This window comes from Lepidochelys kempii, chromosome 2 (assembly GCF_965140265.1).
Source record: "Lepidochelys kempii isolate rLepKem1 chromosome 2, rLepKem1.hap2, whole genome shotgun sequence".
In the NCBI taxonomy this organism is placed as follows: Eukaryota; Metazoa; Chordata; order Testudines; family Cheloniidae; genus Lepidochelys; species Lepidochelys kempii.
In genome coordinates, this window is record NC_133257.1 from 72715362 (window position 1) to 72733361 (window position 18000).

At 41.0% G+C, this 18000-nt stretch overlaps 1 protein-coding gene across 16 annotated transcripts in view; it reads right to left on the reverse strand.

The window, feature by feature from the left end:
- SNTG1 (syntrophin gamma 1) overlaps positions 1-18000 on the reverse strand; it is a 526846-nt gene that overhangs the window by 331936 nt on the left and 176910 nt on the right. Inside the window, exon 1 of one of the 16 annotated variants that reach the window (XM_073331219.1) lies at positions 6941-7012. The exons of the other annotated variants lie outside the window; for them this stretch is intronic. The gene's annotated coding sequence lies outside the window, so the exon portion shown is untranslated. Of the gene's footprint in view, positions 1-6940; positions 7013-18000 lie in introns of those variants that run through there. 16 annotated transcript variants of the gene reach the window in all.

Below are 18000 nucleotides of genomic sequence, written 5' to 3' on the forward strand. Positions count from 1 at the left end.
GCACCCTGAAGTTATGTCCCTGAATTTTTAATACAAAAGCAAATAAATAATTGAAATAAGTAAATTAAATGCCTGTACCAACAAACTTTTAATGCTAAAGTGCACATAGCGGCCTAAAGTGACAGCCTACTATTTTTTTTACCCTTATTCTCCTTCCTCATTCATTCTGCATTGCCACTTTATCACATCTTGTCTAAAATTTAGGTCCCAATCTCGCCAAGCTACCTCGCTCTTATACCAGCACTTTTCATCAATAAATCTCAAAGGTGGTCAGTACTTGAGTACATGCAAAACTTTGAGAAATTATCTGCCTGCATGCATCAGCTTGCAGGACCAGTACCTTAGTTTAAAGGCTTTGGAGTTGTGACTTCACCATTTAAAGATACTGCAAAGTGCTGAGCACCTTCAGCACGTATGCAACCTAACTGTTTTTAGCAGTAGATTAAAGTAGCTATTGACCTTTGTGATAAGTGGTATATATACACTCATGATAAATAATAGAATTAGGGTTGTCAAATTAATCATGATTAATCAAATGATTAAAAAAATAATTGTGATTAATTGTTCTGCTAAACAATAGAATATCATTTATTTAAATATTTTGGATGTTTTCTATATTTTCAAATATATTGATTTCAATTACAACACAGAATACAAAGGGTACAGTGCTCACTTTATACTTATTTTGACTACATATATTTACACTGTAAAAAACAAAGAAAATAGTATTTTTCAATGCCCCCATTACAAGTACTGTAGTGCGATCTCTTTGTCATGAAAGTTGAACTTACAAATGTAGAACTATGTACAAAAATGACTGTACTGAAAAACAAAACAATGTAAAACTTTAGAGCCTACAAGTCCACTCAGTCCTACTTCTTGCTCAGCCAATCACTCAGACAAACAAGGTTGGTTACAATTTGCAGGAGATAATGCTGCCTGCTTCTTGTTTACAAAGTCACCTGAAAGTGAGAACAGACGTTCACATGGCACTGTTGTAGCTAGCATTGCAAGATATTTACATATCAGATGCACTAAAGATTCATATGTTCCTTCATGTTTAACCACCATTCCAGAGAACGTGTCCATGCTGATGATGGGTTCTGCTCAATAATGATCCGACGCATGTTCATTTTCATCATCTGAGTCAGATACCACCAACAGAAAGTTGATTTTCTTTTTTGGTGATTTGGGTCCTGTAGTTTCCACATCACAGTGTTGGTCTTTTAAGATTTCTGAAAGCATGCTCCACACCTCGTCCCTCTCAGGTTTTGGAAGGTACTTCAAATTCTTAAACCTTGGGTCGAGTGCTGCAGCTATTTTTAGAAATCTCATGTTGGTACCTTCTTTGTGTTTTGTCAAATCTGCAGTGAAAGCGTTCTTAAAATGAACAACATGTGTTCAGTCATCATCCGAGACTGCCATAACATGAAATATAAGGCAGAATGTGGGTAAAACAGAGCAGGAGACATACAATTCTCCCCCAAGGAGTTCAGTCACAAATTTAATTAACACATTATTTTTTAACAAGCATCATCAGCATGGAAGTATGCCCTCTGGAATGATGGTCGACCCGTGAAGGGGCATACAAATGTTTAGCCTATCTGGCATGTAAATACCTTGCAATGACAGCTACAAAAGTGCTCATCATCTTGGACGATTGAGCCTTGAAGGCAATCCACTCACTCACCACAACAGATCAAAATCATGAGCTCCATCTTGTAAACTCTCCAGGATTCTGAAAGCAGAAATTCTGTCTGTAAAGGTCCCGTAAGATCAGGTCACTTATCTGGACACTATAACCAGCAGTTACTGGAACTGAATTACATGGGGCTATGCATTATTAACAAATGTAGAGTTTAGTCCTTAAGCTGTTTGAACATTACCAGCATTTTACAAGTAGCATGGTGTGCTTTCACACTTTTATTTGTAATATCAAATACTTTATGCATTGACTGCTCTGAAGTTTCTAGCCTTTATCAAGAGGTACACATCTGCCTTTGGACGTAGAAGATGCTGCAGGATTTCCATCAGATCTTTTAGAAAAACATCAGATTTGGCGCAAAGCCACTGCACATTTCGCTTTTATGGCTATTATGCTTTTTGAATCCAGTTTATGACTTAGTACCCATTAAGAAACAATTATCTTATTTAGCTCCTAACACAAAAGATGATATACTTTAATATGGCATTAGATGACTCACAATGTCACATCCTTCTATATAAAATTGCCTAATTCAAGCCATGCAGTCAGAGGAATATTCATTGTAAAGCCTGACTGAATGAGAAATCCTTGCAGCATGATTTGTAACTCAAATCAGCATGATTTGTAAATTCAAAGGCAGGGGGATGGAACTGATAATGCTCTGCTGCCCCAGGTTGTGCTGTCCAGGACAGCATGGTGAACCTCAGCTGCCACAGTGGGCCCAGGGAGAAAGGTAATCTCTTAGAAAACTGGATTACCCAGACATTGTGGGATTTTTTAAAAAAATTATCACAAGCAATTTGTAAATGCAACTGCATAGCCTCTTGCGAGCATGGCACATGTATTTTGTATCCACTTTAGCCCACCCCACTCAGGAGGTGGGTGAGACATTCTCCAGTGTGCAACTTGAACTGCTGTGTACCTTACCTCTCCAGCCTGGGATACCTTTTACATTGCTTGCTAGTGAACAGAGCCTGTTCACTCACAGCCACCAACATGCAAAGTCACTCCCAGCTGAATACATAAATGCTATACCCAGCTTTTCATGAATAGATACATGGTAACACCCGCATACTCCTCAGTCCCAGTCTTTACCCCCAGAAATGTGCAAATTGTACTTTTCAGCAGCCCACCGGTTGGCACAAGCTCATACATAATCCATCATTGCAACAACTGGAAATGAATATGCACTAGCCTGGTTGACCTGAGTAGAGATTTCTGAAACACTTCAGTCAAAACACACTGGTTGAGAAAAAACAGTCAAAGAAGTTTAAGATAGATTTGAAGTGATTATAAGTGGTGAGGAATAAAGGTCAAAATTGGTTAAAAAAATAAAAGGATAAACAGGCAAGCTAATTCCTCAATTTTACCAAGCTAAGTGACCTTGAAAACAAAACAAAACAATTTTTCCCCTCATCCAAAAGCTTACAGCAGTATATACTAGCTGAAAAGGCTTCCAGGTAGAACCTCTGGTTCTAAAAGCTTCCTTTGTTCTTTCAAACATTGTAGCTACTGTGAGCAGAGATTGAGGGGGAGTTAATTTGTGTGTTGTGAGCTCTCCATTCTTAGGGCATGTCTACTTTAGAATCTGAAGTTGACCTATGTTGGGGCGACTTACAGCCACAATAATAATTACTGTGGTGGGTCATGTCCACACTACCCTCCTATTATCGGTGGTGCCAGGAACCTGGGAGCCACCCAGACTCTGGGCATGGAGCTTGCAACCAGGAGCCTGGATGTGGTGGCAAGCCAAACCAAGAGACCGGGGTGGGACGGGGAGAGCAGCCAGGCTCCTGGCAGCAGGGAACCAGGCAGTCAGGGGGGCAGTACTGAATCTGAGAGCTTCCCGGCAGTACCGAGGTGGAGGGGGCCTGCCAGAAGTACTGGGGAGTCAGAGGTGTAGCAGGGCACCGGGAGCCTCTGGGCAGCAGCTGTGCTTGGAGGGGAGTCTGGGGAAGCCAGGCTCCAAGCGGAATGGGTGCATCCTGGCTGAGACCAGGCATGACAAGTACATTTTTTTTCAGTCTGTCCTGCTGGCAAATGATTGTTTCAGCAGTTAACAGTTTTCTAACACCTGTGGTCAGTCCCTTGTTGTGTCTGAGGAGCTAGTCTGTTGGCGTTTCACAGAATTACAATATATTTCAGTTACAAACATCGTAAAATCTCATAGCTGTACACACATTTTAACAAGACAATGATGTTCAGCAGATTATGTTATTTCAAATGATACCTCATGAGGCATACTTTGTACAGAATATATCAGTCATGAAAATGATGAACATGGGGTACAGTATGTCAGTGGGATATTATATTCTGCGCCAGATGCATTACTATAGTAGCTACAAAAACTAACATGGAGATGACAAAAGCATGGTCACAGTGCAATGTCTGCACCTGGGAGAAAGGTTGTTGTATTATGGCTGGTCTCAAATGGAAAAAAGGAACGAGAGGCCACCTCTGCCAAATGCATATCATGAAACCATACAGAAATAGTAGGACCCTGATACTCTGAACCTTGCCGGAAAAAGACAGCACAACACCCTCGAATGAAGGGCCAGGCACAATCTTCCTCTATTCCTCCAGATAATTTTATACCCCAGTGCATTTCTTCAGCCTTGTGTGGATGAAATCTTACCCAATATATTCCTAGCCATTGCCAAAGCTCCTGAAGGCACTGAGGCAGCAGAAGAGCTAGAGGTAGGACTGAGATGCAAAGTTTAGAACCGAAATTTATAACTCGTTGTAAAGCTTTGAAGATGTCCATATCTGAAGCTTTCAACTAGTGTCTCTAACAGACAGATCTATATTCAATTAAAGTTAAAGCTATATGCCATCTTCAGACTGGTTACAGCCCTTGCCTCCCAACATTTCACACAAGAATTACATGTATTTAACAATACAGGGGACAAAATTCAACCCAGAAATACCTAATATTTGAAAACCTTCAGGGATGAGGTAAACTTACAAAACTCTATTGCTCAGTGTAGAGCGAGCAGAAAATGTTTAAGGGTGCAGCACCTATATTTAATGTTGCTCAACACTTTCCACTTGAGACCCTGTTTTCAGTTGTGTAAACTGTTCTAGCTGGAATTTACCATGCCAGTTGCTTGCCTCCAGGTGATTTTTTTTTAAAAGTTACACCGACAGTGGTTCAGCCATTTCCGAGAACAGGTTAAAGAATAATACGTTGCTTTGTCCATGTTAATTATGTTTTATAAGAATTTAGTTGAGAACCTCTATCCCCTCAAAGCTTTGGAGCAGGGACTTAAATTAAGCAAGGAGGTGCCTTTGTGTCAAGGATTAGTCTTTTGCCATCCACATGAAGATTTGACCAAAGCTGACCAAGTTATGAGCCTCTGAAAAAAATATCAGTTGGCACGTATTTAGTAGAGGCTTGTTAGAGTTTGGCATCTAAATTCTCAGAAGGTTCCATCTGCACAGAGCACACTCCATCATCTCCCAGCTGCTGGGGTTGAGCAGCACTTTTCCGGAAATTGCTCCTTTCAGTTGCAGGGGGCTATTCTCATGCCATTTCTACTGTACTCAGTTCTTTCCCCTCTCTTCTTCCCTCCCCTCTACCCCCATTCAGGTGCCTATGTAGCTTCGAGGAGAAAGAGGAGGCAACCTGATTGGAATGCAGACAGGCAAAGACTAAATGGAGTAAGATGGAATATACGAGGTTGGGGGGGAGGATAGGAGTCTAGGGAAGGGAGGTTAGAAGAAGGAGCACATGGAGTGGGGAAGAGAGCCACAACAGACAGGGAGGAGAGGATAGGAGCTGACCTGAGGAAAACGGGCAGGGGGCAGAGAAAGGAAGGAGTGGAAGGATAGAAGAAGGCGGGGGGGAGGAGACAGGAGTTGGAGAGGGGGATGACAGGGACAGAATGGGACAGGGAAAGTGGGGTTGGTAGCAGAATGGTTTGTAACATTCCTCTATAGACCTGAAATTGAACCTAGGATTCCAGGGTCTTGGTATTTCTATGCTGGCCACCAAATAGCTGTAAAACCCAATAGGCAAAGTGTGTGTCTCTACTCCTTTTTCAGCCGGTCCACACAGAAGATAAATTTCTATTGCTAACAGTTACTCCGCTAGCTCAAGCAACAGAGGATTGTACTGTGGATCTAGACATCTCAACTCTGCTGATAACCCAAGGTGGGGAGCAGCATGGTTTTATGTGGTGGATTTCTGGTTTTTCAGTTTGCATTAAAAAACATCGGAAGTTACATCCCAGAATAAAACCATTTAAAAAGAATGCTAATATTGGGGAAAAAAACCCACAAGTTAGAATAAGTCAGTATTAAAGTTGCCCATGCAACTTTAATTCATCTCTCTTGTGTGTAGGCATTATAATACAGTCTGTAATTACATGATCACACTATTCTTTCCACAGGACCTCTGCCTGATTCAGTTCACAAGACAGTCTGTGCCCTGGGGACCAACCAGAGTTGTGAAGTGAATGAGCCTGTTATCTGTAGGGCCTCTCCTCAGTTGCAGCAGTTGGGATGGTCTTGTGCTAAAGGCAGTTGAGTGCTATGCTAGAAAATTGGATTCCATCCCTGCCTCTGTCACAGAATTCCCATACGATGCTGGATAAATCACTTAAACTAACCTTTTCACCTGTGGCTACTATGTGATCCTCATACTGATTACCCAAATTGAGACACCTGGGGTCTGATTCGCAGAAGTGCTGAGCACTGATTTCATAGATTCATAGATATTAAGGTCAGAAGGGACCATTATGATCATCTAGTCCGACCTCCTGCACAATGCAGGCCACAGAATCTCACGCACCCACTCCTGCGAAAAACCTCTCACCTATGTCTGAGCTATTGAAGTCTTCAAATCGTGGTTTAAAGTCTTCAAGGAGCAGAGAATCCTCCAGCAAGTGACCTGTGCCCCATGCTACAGAGGAAGGCGAAAAACCTCCAGGGCCTCTTCCAATCTACCCTGGAGGAAAATTCCTTCCCAACCCCAAATATGGCAATCAGCTGAACCCTGACCATATGGGCAAGATTCAACTGCCAGATACCCAGGAAAGTCAAAGATTTGCAGAAGTCAATGGGAGTTCTGCTCTGAACATGTGAAATGCTATACAATACTCCGGGGAAAAAAGTCAGGCCATAGCCTTCTCAAACGGAGCCTCCAAAATTAGGTGACATTTGACAAATTTGGCCTTAATCTCTCTATGCCTCAGTTCTGCCTGTGGAAAAAAAGGATAATAAATAGCACCTCACCTCACAGATGTGTTGTGAAGATAAACCCATTCATGCTTTTGAAGCAACCAGATATTATGATGACAGCAGCATAGAAAAGCCCATAAGGAAATTAATATTGTAGTCCAAGGTTTCAGTGGTGTGCAGTAAATAAGACATTGGGGGGCGGGGAGGCACAATGAATGATGAAGAGAAAAGGAAGCATTTAAATAACCACACATTCGGTGAGCACTCTCTGTCCTATTCCGTTGAAAGAGACAGGTGTCCTGTGGAACAAATAGTATGTGATCATAATGCACATACACAAAGGTGCCAAATTAAGGTTGTTCAGGCAACCCAAATGCTGGCATTTAATTAATCAGAGCTTGACTTTGCAATCTTCCCATTCTTTTAACACAGCTTTGGGGATGAAATATTTGTTAATAATTGTCCATTTTTAGTATATGTCTCTGTAATACAGTCTATAAGATTACATAATTTTGAGGGGTAAAGTATACTATGTTCAACTGTGCTCTAATAAACAAAGGAAATTTGCCCTTGAAAAGGACATCATAGATGTTTATGGAATTATGCATATAGTCAGAAAGTAATTACTTTAATGTCCAGAAATCACTCTCTCAAAAGTTAGGGGAGAATATCTTCAATCTGCAAGATAAGTGCATAAATATTGATATCAGCAGGGATAGCACTTCTGTTTGCAGTAGGTATAACTAGAATGTGAAAATTTCTTTGTTCTTGCAGGTTTTAAACTGCTCATTTGGAGACCATTTCCAGAACAAAAGGCTTCCAACGTCTAGCACTTTCATTTTATTTCATTCACAAAGTTCCTTTCTGGTGCATATGCAAGATTACTGATTTGGTTTCAGTGCCCAGTTGTGTATCCCTGCTATTTTTTTCATAATTAAAGCAATTGTAAGGACAGTGTGTCAACCACTAAGCAACTCATGCAGAGCCACCGATTTTTGCTGTGCATCATCATGTGTACTTTTGTGTAATTTCAGAAGTCCTTGATTATGCTTCACAGTATAGTCAATCAGAAGGAGCTCTAAAGAGATTTTCATTTCAATTACGCATGCCTCATTATCATGCTTTCAGCAAACTGGAAAGTACATTACAAGGTGAGAGCCAACATGATGAGATGGCAAACAAAAAGCATAAGTATCTTATAAGGATTCATAAATTTGTGAGAAATGACATTAATTTTGAGCATATTAATCATTAATACAGCATTGTAAATGTATATGGCATTTTACAAACATCACCTGCAAGCTCTTCAAAATGTCCTGCACTAGAGACAGACAAGACAAGACCTGGGACAAGGGTTCAGTGAGGTATATGGAGAGACAGAATTGTCAGGGGAACAAGTTAGGAAGAATTCCTAGAAGTAGTGGTTTTAAAGTAGCTTTAAAGAGGGTTTGGGGAAAGAAGTAGTAACTTAGCAGATGGGAAATGGGAAACTATTGTAAACATGGCGGGGGGGGCAGCGTGAATGGGCTACAAGACTAGGAAGAGGTGACAAAGGGAGCTAATGGATCCGGGATCTAATTTGGATATGGATAGAGCCCTTTTTAATGTTTTTAATAAAGTAAATACTAATGGAAACTGTGTGATCATGGGAGACTTTAACTTCCCAGATATAGACTGGAGGATGAGTGCTAGTAATAATAATAGGGCTCAGATTTTCCTAGATGCGATAGCTGATGGATTCCTTCAACAAGTAGTTGCTGAACCGACTAGAGGGGATGCCATTTTAGATTTGGTCTTGGCGAGTAATGAGAATCTCATAGAGGAAATGGTTGTAGGGGATAATCTTGGCTCAAGTGATCATGAGCTAATTCAGTTCAAACTGAATGGAAGGATTAACAAAAATAAATCTGCAACTAGGGTTTTTGATTTCAAAAGGGCTGACTTTCAAAAATTAAGGAAATTAGTTAGGGAAGTGGATTGGACTGAAGAATTTATGGGTTTAAAGGTAGAGGAGGCCTGGGATTATTTTAAATTAAAGCTGCAGAAGCTATCGGAAGCCTGCATCCCAAGAAAGGGGAAAAAATTCATAGGCAGGAGTTGTAGACCAAGCTGGATGAGCAAGCATCTTAGAGAGGTAATTAAGAAAAAGCAGAAAGCATATAGGGAGTGGAAGAAGGGAGGGATCAGTAAGGAAAGCTACCTTATTGAGGTCAGAATATGTAGGGATAAAGTGAGACAGGCTAAAAGTCAAGTAGAGTTGGACCTTGCAAAGGGAATTAAAACCAATAGTAAAAGGTTCTATAGTCATATAAATAGGAAGAAAACAAAGAAAGAAGAAGTGGGACCGCTAAAAACTGAGGATGGAGTGGAGGTCAAGGATAATCTAGGCATGGCCCAATATCTAAACAAATACTTTGCCTCAGTCTTTAATAAGACTAAAGAGGATCTTAGGGATAATGGTAGCATGATAAATGGGAATGAGGATATGGAGGTAGACATCACCATATCTGAGGTAGAAGCGAAACTCAAACAGCTTAATGCGGCTAAATCGGGGGGCCCAGATAATCTTCATCCAAGAATATTAAAAGAATTGGCACAAGAAATTGCAAGCCCATTAGCAAGAATTTTTAATGAATCTGTAAATTCAGGGGTTGTACCATATGATTGGAGAATTGCTAACATAGTTCCTATTTTTAAGAAAGGGAAAAAAAGTGATCCAAGTAATTATAGGCCTGTTAGTTTGACATCTGTAGTATGCAAGGTCTTGGAAAAAATTTTGAAGGAGAAGGTAGTTAAGGACATTGAAGTCAATGGTAAATGGGACAAAATACAACATGGTTTTACAAAAGGTAGATCGTGCCAAACCAACCTGATTTCCTTCTTTGAGAGAGTAACAGATTTTTTAGATAAAGGAAACGCAGTGGATCTAATTTATTTAGATTTTAGTAAGGCGTTTGATACTGTGCCACATGGGGAATTATTAGTTAAATTGGATAAGATGGGCATCAATAGGAAAATTGAAAGGTGGATAGGGAATTGGTTAAAGGGGAGACTACAACGGGTCCTACTGAAAGGTGAACTGTCAAGTTGGAGGGAGGTTACCAGTGGAGTTCCTCAAGGATCAGTTTTGGGACCATTCTTATTTAATCTTTTTATTACTGACCTGGGCACAAAAAGTGGGAGTGTGCTAATAAAGTTTGCAGATGATACAAAGCTGGGAGGTATTGCTAATTTAGAGAAGGACAGGGATACCCTACAGGAGGATCTGGATGACCTTGTAAACTGGACTAATAGGAATAGGATGAAATTTAATAGTGAGAAGTGTAAGGTCATGCATTTAGGGATTAATAACAAGAATTTTAGTTATAAGCTAGGGACACATCAACTAGAAGTAACGGAGGAGGAAAAGGACCTTGGAGTATTGGTTGATCATAGGTTGACTATGAGCTGCCAATGTGATATGGCTGTGAAAAAAGCTAATGTCGTCTTGGGATGCATCAGGAGAGGTATTTCCAGTAGGGATAAGGAGGTTTTAGTACCGTTATATAAGGCACTGGTGAGACCTCACCTGGAGTACTGTGTGCAGTTCTGGTCTCCCATGTTTAAGAAGGATGAATTCAAACTGGAACAGGTACAGAGAAGGGCTACTAGGATGATCCGAGGAATGGAAAACTTGTCTTATGAAAGGAGACTCAGGGAGCTTGGCTTGTTTAGCCTAACTAAAAGAAGGTTGAGGGGAGATATGATTGCTCTCTATAAATATATCAGAGGGATAAATACCAGAGAGGGAGAGGAATTATTTAAACTCAATACCAATGTGGACACAAGAACAAATGGATATAAACTGGCCACTAGGAAATTTAGATTAGAAATTAGACGAAGGTTTCTAACCATCAGAGGAGTGAAGTTTTGGAATAGCCTTCCGAGGGAAGTAGTGGGGGCAAAAGATCTATCTTGCTTTAAGATTAAACTCGATAAGTTTATGGAGGAGATGGTATGATGGGATAACATGGTTTTGGTAATTAAATATTCATGGTAAATAGGCCCAATGGCCTGTGATGGGTTTTTAGATGGGGTAAGATCCAAGTTACCCGGGAAAGAATTTTCTGTAGTATCTGGCTGATGAATCTTGCCCATATGCTCAGGGTTTAGCTGATCGCCATATTTGGGGTCGGGAAGGAATTTTCCTCCAGGGCAGATTGGAAGGCCCTGGAGGTTTTTCGCCTTCCTCTGTAGCATGGGGCACGGGTCACTTGCTGGAGGATTCTCTGCTCCTTGAGGTCTTCAAACTACAATTTGAGGACTTCAATAGCACAGATATAGGTGTGAGGTCTTTTTTAGGAGTGGTGGGTGAAATTCTGTGGCCTGCATTGTGCAGGAGGTCAGACTAGATGATCATAATGGTCCCTTCTGACCTAAATATCTATGAATCTATGAATCTATGATAATGAAGAAACCACAATTGCACTATTTAGCTCTCCAACTGTAAGATAATGCCAATTGTGGAAGTACATCAGCAAGTACCATCAGTGTATGCTACTGACCAGAGCCAAACATTAATTAATTAGTGTGATGATGGCACACCAGGTGCCAGCTCACGCCAAGGCCCCAGGCCTCACTGAACATTTAAAAAGGCATGGCTGGAAACCAGTCCTGCTTCTCTGTGTATCAGCATTAGCAAAATAGATATTAGATGTTAAGTTGATAAGAAAGAATTTAGACTTTATGAAATGCTTGTAAAATGCTGCATGTATTGATCTCACTTACAACCTCTATAGCCATTGGTGAGTGTTTGATTTGTAAACCTCTGTAATTGTGTAACTCAATCAGAAAAAGAATCTAATCATAATGTAAAGTGCTCATCCTTCATACAAGATGGCCCACTGAAGGCAAATGAGGCATTGTGTACTATCAAAGGACAGAGGCCCGGTTGATTGCATTCTTAACTCCCTCCCGGAAGGAGACCCCTATGCATGAACTCATGCCATCAGTTTGGACTCTGGGGTGGAGGGCTTTAGGAGTTTACATTTGTTACTGGGTTGGTGAAATCTAATCACAGAACATACCACAAATCTGGGATGTCTGCCCTGAGGCTGCTACTCATGGTCATGTGCCACACCAGACAGTGTGATAATTAGTATAGATGAGTGATGAGATATTAGGATTTTATTTTAACACAGCAAACAAAAATTTTAGGAAAAATAACTAAACTTGAAGCTAATGCAGTATAATATATACTAGAGTTAAGTGATGCAAATGCTAAACAGAATATGTATTTAGAAGACACAAGTAGCAGATAATCCACACACTGAAATTAAAATTTGGTAGCGACATATTGCAAGCTCTTCTGCAGCTTTAATTATTTATCTATGGCTTGCTGTATTCTCCCACTGAATAAATTATTGGCATTCAAGCAGCTAAGCAGAGTAGAGGCCATTTAAAACTGTGGCAGTGTGAGATTCATCTCATAAAGTTTATAATCTATTAATTAGTGTAAAGCGAGGCTGGATTTCAAAGATCTAAAGAAGCTCTGAGTGCAGTTGAAAACTAGCACATTTAGCTCAGACCTGTCTTGCTAAAGAGGATTACGCACTGTGAATACTGCTGCTCCAGTGTAAAAAGCTACTTGTGTGGCTAGAAGAGGACATACAGACTGTGGAAGCAAGTGGGATGTTTGGTGAGCTTATTTGCATATCAATAGTAAAATGTACTTCCATCTCACAGCTATTTTAAGCAATGCTGATGTTAGAACTAAGAACAAATGTAAAGGTGTGTACAGTGAGTTCTTTTCTGCACTGTACTTCCAATCAGGTGGCTAAATTCACTCTACCTTGAATATACACACAAAACTACAATTTTATAGAAGCATTTATCAAAAATGGTACAGGTTGTGTGTCAAGCAAGGGGGAGCTATCCTGGCTTCTGCAGCTTGTATTTGGGCACAGAGACGTGATTAAAAAAACATCATAATATGTGCCAGTGTAAAGGATTTACTTCCGTTTTCAATGGTCAGAGTTTGGCCCAAAAATTGCACTGAAATTGTGAGGACTTCTTGCATAGCTTCAAATATTTTGTACCTTGGGACCATCTCAAGTCACATATTGCAATCACTATATTTTCTTCAGTTTCTTTATCCTCATTTCTTTTGCTACACTTCCTTCTTAGGATTCATGTTAAAAGCCTCTTATTTTCTTGTTAGGTCCAAAAAACATTTAGCATTACAACAGTTTTAGTACTCCCTCCAGAAATGTGCATCTTTTATTAACCTGCATATTAATTTGGGTAACTCAAGATAACAACATACTGATCCTGTCCTCAAGATTTTAGCGTGGTACTTGTCACAGGCAGGCCAAGTAGAACTCCCCTTGGCTGGACACTCACTAGGCCGCTGCATTTGGGCCTCATACACTAGGCCCATGTGCTCTTAAACTTCTTTGCACTTCAGTAGTAGGCTGTCATACTATCTCTTCTTTAGCACATTTCCTGGGCACTAACACTGTCCATCACCCCTTAACAGGAATGGGGCCCTCACAGTCCAGCTGCCGTTGGCCCCCAGGACCAGTCCTAATCGCAACAACCCCACAGCAGCTTAATCACAGCCCTTCCCAGATCTCCAGGCTGGTGGCCACACTGGGTTTATAGTTACTTCTTCAAGGACACATGACAATGAAGCAAAGAGACACTCTAAGGATTCCCTCCAAAAAAAACCCCCAAAAAACCCACACCACTTTTGCTTTAGATAGTACAGGACATAAACAGCTCTGTACAAAATAATACACATACCTGTACATAATTCTCTGCCTCAGTTTCCTCACCACTCTTGAGTAATCTTTGGGCTTAGGTTAAAATCCTCCCTCTCCCCCTACTCTCCAACATATAGCTTCTCCTACAAATCATGGACTTTCTCGGGTTTCTTCTTCCTCTCTCTCTCTCTAAAATTGCCAATGTAAGACCCTTTCTTTTATAACCTCCAGACTCCTTTGTCAGGTGATTCCCTGATCATCCTCATCAAGTGATCAAAATCTCCGACCAGATGATCCATTGCTTAGTTACCATTGAAGTCAATGGAAGTTTTGCCATAGACTTAGGTGGGGGCAGGATATCATCCCCAGTCACTTAACTGAAGGCTTCATTAAAGACAGAAGAATGGAAAAATCCTAAGCAACTATATGGACTGGAGAGACAAATTTAACGTGAGTTCTTATTGTGCTGTAAAATCTTTTGAGAAGGTACATATTATAGCATAAGATATTTTATTTTAATTAGAAATTGTAAAATGTTGAGTTAGTTATAAATTGCATTTGTTACCTTTTTTGTGCTTTATTTTCATTAGCATCTTGTAATCTTATTTACATTTTTTTCCTGCTTAATTGACTTGATGTCTGCTGGGAAGCATGATGTCCTTTTAGTCTATTGGGTTGAAGGCTGGAGGAGTACAAGTGCAATTGCTCTCCTGAAGCTGTAAGTCTTCTGCTGAAATGTTAGCTTCGCCCATCTGTGTGTTGCTGTGGAGTTTTGTTTGTTTTTGTCTTTCAACCTACCTCTTCTTCTCTCCACCTTCTCCCTCCCTCCCCCGGACCTTTTTTCATTTAGTTTCTGTAATGGCTTGAAGTTAAATTATGGGAGGGGTTACTGATCTTACCAAGCTTTGGCTACAATCCTGCAAGCTGCTTTGTGTAGAATGACCCCCCCCCCGTACCTACATGGAATCCTATTTGTGAAACTGCATTTATTTGTAACTTTTATTTATTTATTTGTACTTTTGTTTAATCAAAAGTACTTGTTTTGTTTTCAGACAAACTTCTTTCTTTTACACATATGAACATATTAATTTGTGTTTGAGTGAAACAGTACAATATATTACTGTCACGATCAGTTTAATGACTTCCGGTAAGCCTGATTTATACCAGTTTTATGTGGAAAAGGTTTAGTTATTCAGCCAAAAGTTAAATGCTCCTTGAACTCGTTAGGCCTGAAAAAAGCAGACTAGTAATCTCCTGGCCAAAGGGTTGCTAAAGTGTTTTCAGTCAAGCCACGTATGCACTTAGACAGAATTTTTAAAAATGTAGGTTTCAGAGTAACAGCCGTGTTAGTCTGTATTCGCAAAAAGAAAAGGAGTACTTGTGGCACCTTAGAGACTAACCAATTTATTTGAGCATGAGCTTTCGTGAGCTACAGCTCACTTCATCGGATGCATACCGTGGAAACTGCAGCAGACTTTATATACACACAGAGAATATGAAACAATACCTCCTCCCACCCCACTGTCCTGCTGGTAATAGCTTATCTAAAGTGATCATCAGGTTGGGCCATTTCCAGCACAAATCCAGGTTTTCTCACCCTCCACCCCCCCTTTGTGCTGGAAATGGCCCAACCTGATGATCACTTTAGATAAGCTATTACCAGCAGGACAGTGGGGTGGGAGGAGGTATTGTTTCATATTCTCTGTGTGTATATAAAGTCTGCTGCAGTTTCCACGGTATGCATCCGATGAAGTGAGCTGTAGCTCACGAAAGCTCATGCTCAAATAAATTGGTTAGTCTCTAAGGTGCCACAAGTACTCCTTTTCTTTTTTTAAAAAATGTAGAATGTATTCTTTAAAAAAGGCAGAATATTTAGAACTTTTAAATGTTTAGAAAAGTGGGGGGGAGGAGGAAGGTTCAGATTATCAATTATTATAGTGGAATCGCTTAATTCATCCCAATGCTTCTCTATTGTTTTGGAATTTAAGGGCAAAATCCTGACTTGCTTAATCTGTCAAAACTTCCTGTCAAGGTTCCTCCCCCACTCTGAACTCTAGGGTACAGATGTGGGGACCTGCATGAAAAACCTCCTAAGCTTATCTTTACCAGCTTAGGTCAAAACTTCCCCAAGGTAACAAATATTACCCCCGTTATCCTTGGAATGGCCGCTACCACCACCAAACTAATACTGGTTACTGGGGAAGAGCTGTTTGGACGCGTCCTTCCCCCCAAAATACTTCACAAAACCTTGCACCCCACTTCCTGGACAAGGTTTGGTAAAAAGCCTCACCAATTTGCATAGGTGACCACAGACCCAGACCCTTGGATCTTAAGAACAATGAACAATCCTCCCAACACTTGCACCCCCCCTTTCCTGGGAAATGTTGGATAAAAAGCCTCACCAATTTGCATAGGTGACCACAAACCCAAACCCTTGGATCTGAGAACAATGAAAAAGCATTCAGTGTTTTACAAGAAGACTTTTAATAAAAAATAGAAGTAAATAGAAATAAAGAAATCCCCCCTGTAAAATCAGGATGGTATATATCTTACAGGGTAATTAGATTAAAAAAAACATAGAGAACCCCTCTAGGCAAAACCTTAAGTTACAAAAAAGATACACAGACAGAAATAGTTATTCTATTCAGCACAATTCTTTTCTCAGCCATTTAAAGAAATCATAATCTAACACATACCTAGCTAGATTACTTACTAAAAGTTCTAAGGCTCCATTCCTGTTCTGTCCCTGGCCAAGACGACTACATACAGACACACAAACCCTTTGTTTCTCTCCCTCCTCCCAGCTTTTGAAAGTATCTTGTCTCCTCATTGGTCATTTTGGTCAGGTGCCAGCGAGGTTACCTTTAGCTTCTTAACCCTTTACAGGTGAGAGGAGCTTTCCCCTGGCCAGGAGGGATTTCAAAGGGGTTTACCCTTCCCTTTATATTTATGACACGCCCCCCAAATCTCAGCTAGGGTGAAACACTGGCTGGGATTTCTTCCTGGAGCTCTAGGAAAACAGAGTTAATAAGACACATGCATCTCTAAATATACTACCAAGTACATAAAGACTAACAATATTTTCCACATCTCAAGGACGATTTTAACCAGTTGATTCTGGGAAACTTTCACGGGAGAGTGCATCAGCCACTTTGTTAGAAGCTCCTGAGATGTGTTGGATGTCGAAATCAAAATCTTGGAGAGCTAAACTCCACCGAAGAAGTTTTCTGTTAGTTTCTTTGACGGTGTGAAGCCACTTTAGTGCAGCATGGTCGGTTTGCAGGTGGAAACGCCGTCCCCAAACATATGGGCGTAGCTTTTCCAGAGCGTAGACAATGGCATAACATTCTTTTTCAGTGACTGACCAGTTGCTTTCCCTCTCAGACAGTTTTTTGCTGAGAAACACTACAGGGTGGAATTCTTGATCAGGTCCTTTCTGCATTAAAACTGCTCCCACACCACGCTCGGATGCATCTGTGGTTACTAGGAACGGTTTGTCAAAGTCTGGGGCCCTTAGTACAGGGTCAGACATGAGTGTCGCTTTAAGCTTGTTAAAGGCCTTCTGACACCTTCCGGTCCACTGAACAGCATTTGGCTGTTTCTTTTTGGTTAGGTCTGTCAGTGGGGCAGCGATTTGGCTGTAGTGCGGTACAAATCGTCTGTAATAACCGGCCAAGCCTAAGAAGGATTGAACCTGTTTCTTTGACTTTGGGACAGGCCACTTTTGGATAGCATCCACTTTGGCCTGTAGGGGGCTGATAGTTCCTTGACCCACCTGGTGTCCAAGGTAAGTCACTCTGTTTAGGCCTATTTGACACTTCTTAGCCTTAACAGTTAGTCCTGCCTCCCTTATGCGCTCAAGGACTTTTTGTAGATGTTCCAGGTGGTCTGCCCAGGAATCCGAAAATATGGCCACATCGTCAAGGTAGGCGACTGCATATTCTCCTAATCCCGCTAGGAGACCATCTACAAGTCTTTGGAAAGTGGCGGGTGCATTTCGCAGCCCGAAAGGGAGTACATTAAATTCATACAGCCCGAGATGTGTGATGAAGGCTGACCTTTCCTTGGCAGATTCATCTAGCGGTACCTGCCAGTACCCCTTGGTTAAGTCCAAGGTAGAGATGAACTGGGCCCTTCCCAGTTTCTCTAATAGTTCATCTGTGCGTGGCATGGGATAGTTGTCTGGGCGAGTTACAGCATTTAGCTTACGGTAGTCCACGCAAAAACGTATTTCCCCATCTGGTTTGGGAACTAGAACCACTGGAGATGCCCATGCACTTTCAGAGGGGCGGATTACACCCATCTGTAACATATCCTGGATCTCCCGTTCTATAGCAGTTTTAGCTTGAGGAGACACCCGGTAAGGGTGGA